The following is a 7,447-nucleotide window of genomic DNA, read 5'->3' as shown; positions in this document are numbered from 1 at the left end:
GCAGACATTTGATGTCAGCTCAGGTCTTGATCTCAGGGTCATGAGTTCAAGCCTCATGTTGGGCTCCATGCTGGGCATGAAGCCTCCTTAAAAAAATGCATTTCATTAGAAAGTTTGACTATTGGTGTGTTATTGTTCTCAAACTGAATTTTATCATTTACATTAATATGAATTGATGCTGCAAGATTTGGTTTGCAATTGAAGGATAATCTAGAAGTTTGAAATAAAATACAAATTCATAGAAAAAAATGCAACTTAGAAAAGTCCAAATAGTTTTATAACCCTTTAAAAATTGAATCAGCAATTAAAAGTCTCCTGTCCCATAATAGTCGATTTTATATGTCAACTTGACTAAGCTACCCTCCCCATTTACTCAGTCAGACACTCTTCTAGGTGTTGCTGTGAAGGCATTTCATTGATGTGATTAAACCCTTATAATCAATTGGCTTTCTTTCTTTTTTTTTTTTTTTTTTTTGGTAAGGGACTTAACATTTACTTTTTTTGAAGATACATTTTAAAATAATAGATTACAGATATCAAATATGAGGCAGTTTGAAAGCCTCCATCAAATTTCCATTTATTATTCATTGCTGCTTATATTTTTTTTCCATTTAGAAACCAACTATTTATTTTGAGAGAGAGAGTGAGCACACGAGCAGGGGAGGGGCAGAGAAAGAGAAGAGAGAGAATCCCAAGAAAGTGCAGGGCTTGCAACATGGGGTTCCATCTCACAAACCATGAGATCATGACCTGAACCAAAATGAAGAGTTGGATGCTTAACCAACTAAGCTACCCAGGTGCCCTTGTGATCAATTGACTTTAAGGGAAATTACCTTGGATAATCTGGGTGGGTGTGATTCAATCCATTGAAAGGCCTTAAGAACAGAGCTGGAACTCTCTCACAGGAGCTAAAGTTGCCATTCCCAGGCCTGCCCTTCTTCCTAGTCTGTCCTATGGCTTCCTGGTCAGCCCCCAGCATAATGTAAGCCACTTCCTGGTAATAAACTTGTTTATATAACTATTATTGATTTCTTTGGTTGACCCTGATTGATACACCTCCCCTCAAACAAAATTTTTATGTGTATTATTTTCCTTATTAAAATATTGAAAATAGGGGCACCTGGGTACTTCAGTCAGTTAAGCGTTCGACTTCAGCTCAGGTCATGATCTCGTGGTTTGTGGGTTCAAGCCCCGCATCATGTTCTGTGCTGAGAGCTCAGAGCCTGGAGCCTGTTTCGGATTCTGTGTCTCCCTCTCTCACTGCCCCTCTTTTGCTCGTGCTCTGTCTCTCTCTGTCTCAAAAATAAACATTAATTTTTTTTAATATTGAAAATATTTTCAACTTTCCAGTATGATTTTTTGACCTATAGTTATTTAGAAGTATGTTGCCTAATTTCCAAACATGCTAAAATTTCCAGCTGCTTTTATTATCAATTTGTAGCTTAACTGCATTATTATCAGAGAGTACACTCTATATGATTTCAATCCTGTTCCCTGTAGATATCTTTTGAGTTTTTAATTCATTTCCTTAAACATAGTAAACGTAGTTCATTTATAGTATGTGTCTGATAAGGACGGTTGCCACAGGTGAGCTCAGGAAAGTGACTGAGAGTTGAACTATGGAGCTAGTGTCTCCCTGTGGATCTAGGACATGTTACTGGGAGTCAGTATTGTCCACACTTTAGTTACTTGCATGCTATCTTCACCAATTTTTGCCATATCTAAGTACCACATATACAATTATTTACTTAAAATGTGTTCTTTAAATTGACTCATTCTTCCAAAGTCATACATATTTACATTAAAGGTAAATTTTATATTACTATTCCAAATGGAAAACTAGTCATTTGCCATAAATAGAGGGGAGCCATAAAAAGAAACATTACAATAAAAAGGGAATAATATGACATATTAACTAAAATATTGTGGTTTTATGAATGGTTTAAGACTGAGGCCTGTTCTCTTATTGTTAAAGTAGAAAATTTACCAAGTGTTTGAGGATCTAATGAAATGCTAGCAGTATAGTGCAGGGCAGTAGGCAAAGGATGGACTTTCCAATACACATTATCTGTAACATAACATTAAAAAAACACTTTTCTCAACATTTTGCAATCACCATTGCAAAAAAATCATCAATGGATGCTAAGTCTATGGGAGGGGGCAAGTTACATGAAAACTATTTGCATGGGGGGAATGTAACTATACAGGGGAGAACTTGGCTATAACTTTGGGTAATCAAAATTAACATCATCTACTGAGAAACTTAACAGAAGTCCATGGGGGAGGGGAAGAAGAAGAAAAAAAGAGGTTAGAGAGGGAGAGAGCCGAAGCATAAGAGACTCTTAAAAACTGAGAACAAACTGAGGGTTGATGGGGGGGGGGGAGGGGGGGTGATGGGTATTGAGAAGGGCACTTTTTGGGATGAGCACTGGGTGTTGTATGGAAACCAATTTGACAATAAATTTCATATTTAAAAAAATTAAAAAAATAAATAATTAACATCATCTATGGACTTCAAGCTGTATTACAAAGGTATAATCATCAAGACAGTATGGTACTGCCACAAAAACAGACACTCAGATCAATGGAACAGAATAGAGAACCCAGAAAGGGAACCACAAACATATGGCCTACTCATCTTTGACAAAGCAGGAAAGAATATCCAGTGGAATAAAGACAGTCTCTTCAGCAAGTGTTGCTGGGAAAACTGGACATGGAGAAAAATGAACCTGGACCACATTCTTACACCATATACAAAAATAAATTCAAAATGGATGAAAGACCTAAATGTAAGACAGGAAGCCATCAAAATCCTCAAGGAGAAAGCAGGCAAAAACCTCTTTGAGGGGCGCCTGGGTGGCGCAGTCAGTTAAGCGTCCGACTTCAGCCAGGTCACGATCTTGCGGTCCGTGAGTTCGAGCCCCGCGTCAGGCTCTGGGCTGATGGCTCAGAGCCTGGAGCCTGTTTCCGATTCTGTGTCTCCCTCTCTCTCTGCCCCTCCCCCGTTCATGCTCTGTCTCTCTCTGTCCCAAAAATAAATAAACGTTGAAAAAAAAATTAAAAAAAAACAAAAAAAAACAAAAAAAACCCTCTTGGATATTGGCCACAGCAACTTGTTACTCAACACGTCTCTGGAGGCAAGGGAAACAAAAGCAAAAATGAACTACTGGGACCTCATCAAAATACAAAGCTTCTGCACAGTGAAGCAAACAATCAGCAAAACTAAAAGTCAACCAACAGAATGGGAGAAGATATTTACAAACGACATATCAGATAAAGGGTTAGTATCCAAAATCTATAAAGAACTTATCAAACTCAACACCCAAAAAACAAATAATCCAGTGAAGAAATGGGCAAGGACATGAATAGACACTTCTCCAAAGAAGACATCCAGATGGCCAACCAACACATGAAAAAATGCTCCACATCATTCATCATCAGGGAAATACAAACCAAAACCACAATGAGATACCACCTCACACCTGTCAGAATGGTTAACATTAACAACTCAGGCAACAACAGATGTTGGTGAGGATGTGGAGAAAGAGGATCTCTTTTGCACTGCTGGTGGGAAAGCAAGCTGGTGCAGCCACTCTGGAAAACAGTATGGAGGTTCCTGAAAAAATTGAAAAAACAGAACTACCCTACAACCCAGCAATTACACTGCTAGGTATTTATCCAAAGGATACAGGTATGCTGTTTCAAAGGGGCACATGCACCCCAATGTTTATAGCAGCACTATCAACAATAGCCAAAGTATGGGAAGAGCCCAAATGTCCATCGATGGATGAATGGATAAAGAAAGTGTGGTATATACATACAATGGTGTATTACTCCGCAATCAAAAAGAATGAAATCTTGCCATTTGCAACTACGTGGATGGAACTAGAGGGCATTATGCTAAGCGAAGTTAGTCAGTCAGAGAAAGACAAATATCATATGACTTCACTCACATGAAGACTTTAAGACACAGAACAGATGAACACAAGGGAAGGGAAACAAAAATAATATAAAAACAGGGAGGGGGACAAAACATAAGAGACTCTTAAATATGGAGAACATAGAGTTGCTGGAAGGGTTGTGGTAGGGGGGATGGGCTAAATGGGTAAGGGGCATTAAGGAATCTACCCCTGAAATCATTGTTGCACTATATGCTAACTAACTTGGATGTAAATTAAAAAAATTAAAAAAAATTAATATCATCTAGATGATACCCTTACAAGGACACAACATCATTTCATTGGGTACTCATGTGGGAAAAAAAATGTCCTTGGATCCTACTGTATATGATACAAAAAATTAGTTTCAGACAGACTGCAGGTCTAAATATGAAAGGTAAAACAACAAAGCTTCTAAAAGAAAAACAAGAGAATATCTTCGTGAACTTTGAGTGGTGAAAAATTTCTCAACCATGACACAAAAAGTACTAAATATCAAATAAACATTTGATAAGTGGAATAAATGAAAACGAAGAACTTCTGTTCATGAAAACATACTGTTGAAATGAAAATCCACCCCAAACATGAGAGGAGATCTTCACAATACAGAAATCTAACAGAATACTCATCCACAATATATCAAAGAAACAAACAAATAAACAACTATAAATCAACACTATGGGTAGGTGAGCTAATAGGAAAGCAGGTAAAGATCAGAACAGGTACTCCGTCTCAGTAGTTCTCAGGAAAATGCACATTAAGGCCATAAGATGTCACATTTAAAAGAAAGAACACCAAGTGTTGGCAAGGATATGGGGGCAACTAGAACACTCGCAGATTGCAGATGGGAGGGTAATTTGGTACAACCACTTTGGAAAATTCTTTGTCTTTATCTATTAAAGCTAAATATATGAGTTCTCTGACCCAACAACCCCATTATTGTTATAAGTTGAATTGTGTCCTTCCAAAATTCATATATTGAATTCTTCTACCCTGCCCTGTACCTCAGAATGTAACTGTGTTTAGAACTAGGGTATTTCAGGAGTCATTCAGTAAAAATGAAGTCATTAGAGTCCCACTTGGAACAGAGTGGGCCTTAGGCCAATATGACTTCTTATAATGAGAGGAGATTAGAACACAGACATGCACAGAGGGAGCATGTGAAGACACAGGGAGAAGAGAAGTCTGCAAGCCAAGGACAGAGGCTGCAAAAGAAAGTGAAGCTGCTGACATCTTGATCTTGGACTTCTAGTCTCCAGAACTGTAAGAAACTAAATTTCGGTCGTTTAAGCTACCCCATCTGTGGTACTTTTTCATGGTAGTCTGAGCAAACTAAAACAGGTATATAGTCAACACAATTGCATATACATGTTCGACAAAAGGCATACAAAAGGAATATCCATAGCAGCATTATTTATAATAACCAAGAGCAACCCCAATGCCCATCAAAGTAGAAAGAACAAGTCAGTCATGCCATGTCCACAACAGTGGAGCATGAACTCCAACTGCAAACATATGGATGAGGCTCTCATACATAACGTGGAGGGGCAGAAGCCAGATGTGTAAAAGCACATACAGTGTGGTTCCATTTATGTAAAATATAAAAATGGGCAAACCTAATCTCTGCTGCTAGATGTCTAGGATAGCGGTTAGCCACAGACACATAGTGAGTAGGGGGGGACCAAGAGAAGGGGCTTCTGGTGTGCTTGGTCATATTATGTTTCTTGATCTGAGTGCTTTTATACAGACATGCTGTCTTTGTGAGCTGTCTTCAAGCTGTACACTTACATATAATATGCATGATATGCATATTCTTTTGTGTCTATTTTGTTTCAATACAGTTTAAAAACACAAGAGCACCAAATTTGGAGTGTTCCCCCTGCCCGCAGTAGTCTGCAGGATTGGAAGAGAATTGAACAGGAATGGCCTTTCTTTATTTGTTACAAGTACCATTGACAATGTTCCAGCCTATGTGCTGGGACACACGGGGTGAGGGAAATGAACAGCTTTTGCCTGGCGTTTAGTGGGGACTGGCAAGAGCAGAGTGCCTGGCTCATGGAGACCCTGGCTGCTGGGGGGAAGACAAAGGCAGGCGCAAATAGAGTCAGGAGACCTGGGACGAGGCTGTTGACATCATCCATGTTATCAGTGGCATAGTTGAAGACAGGACGCCAAACCAGTCCCCTGACTCTGTGCACCATAGCACATCTACTATCTACCCACGCGGGACCCTGGTGTGGTAAGGACAGCTGCAGCCCTGCCCCTCCCCACCATGCCTCATGATCCTTGTGGTCTAAATGTCTCCCCACTCTAACTTGGAATAGGCTCCTGCCTCCAGGCATTGCAAACAGCTATTTGCCCAGCTCAAGTACTGTTCATCTGCTGGGGTCCTGAATAGAAAGAGTAAGGGGATTCTTCTCCTTTGTTCCACAAGGGGGGTACACAGGCTCTGAGGGTGAAAGAAAGAGCCCCACAGGGCTATTTCTGGGATATCTGAAGATACATCTGACTTTTTGTAGTCTTTTGTTTAAAAATTCCAGTAAGAGCATCTCAGTGATGTGGAACAGGGCAGGGGTGTGTAGATCAGACACAGACACACATAGTCACAGAACCATTTGTGTCCTGTGTATTTTATTGGCCAAGAGTGCCCATAGCTGGTCATTTTCTAAAGCCTGTGGAGTGGAGGAGGGTAGAGGGCCCTCCCAGATCAGTGTTCTGTGGGACGGTTGCAAAAGGCACAACATGTTACCACAAGACAGGCTCACAGCCCAGCAGTCACCAGACTGCCTGTGGCTAGATCTGGGCACGGAATGGAAATGATGTCACTAGAGCTTCACGTTATTTCATCCAATTAACTGAGAGTTAATTACTATGTCCAAAGTGCTTTGAAGCTGAGGAGCACTGTTTATTCACAATTAAGGTGGAAGTGGTAAGCTCAGAGAGGCTGCACAAGGGGTGCTGGCATTAGAATGGGAAGATGGGCAAGGATTCTGCTTCTGTCTTGCTGTGAGGAGCTAGGGGACATTTGTGCAAGTGTCTGTAGGAGTGTCCTGGGGCTGCTGCAATCAAGTGCCACACATCGGTGGTGGCGGGGGGTGGGGGTGGGGAAACTAAGGCAACAGGCATTTATCCTTTCACAGTTCTGGAGGCCAGAAGTTTGAAATCAAGCTGTGGGCAGGGCCATGCTCCCTCCAGGGGGGAAGATCCTTCCTACCTCCTCCAGCCTCCAGCTTCTGGCATTACCCCAGGCATTCATTCCTTGGCTCAGGGCCACATCACTCCAATCTCTGCCTCTGTCCTCCACATAGCTGTCTTCCCTGTGTCCGTGTCTCTATTTCCTCTTCTCATAAAGGCCATCATATTGCATTAGGGCCCACCTGAATGACCCCATATTAATGTAAATGATAAAATTCATTTTGAGAACAGTGGCACACCTAGAGTCTTCAGTCCCACTTCTTCTAGAAGCTTTGGCTCTCTCAGTCACCCCCACGTTCCAGTGCTGAGGAAAG

This window comes from Prionailurus bengalensis, chromosome X (genome assembly GCF_016509475.1).
Source record: "Prionailurus bengalensis isolate Pbe53 chromosome X, Fcat_Pben_1.1_paternal_pri, whole genome shotgun sequence".
Classification (NCBI taxonomy): Eukaryota; Metazoa; Chordata; class Mammalia; order Carnivora; family Felidae; genus Prionailurus; species Prionailurus bengalensis.
Note: the sequence above shows the minus strand (reverse complement) of the source record.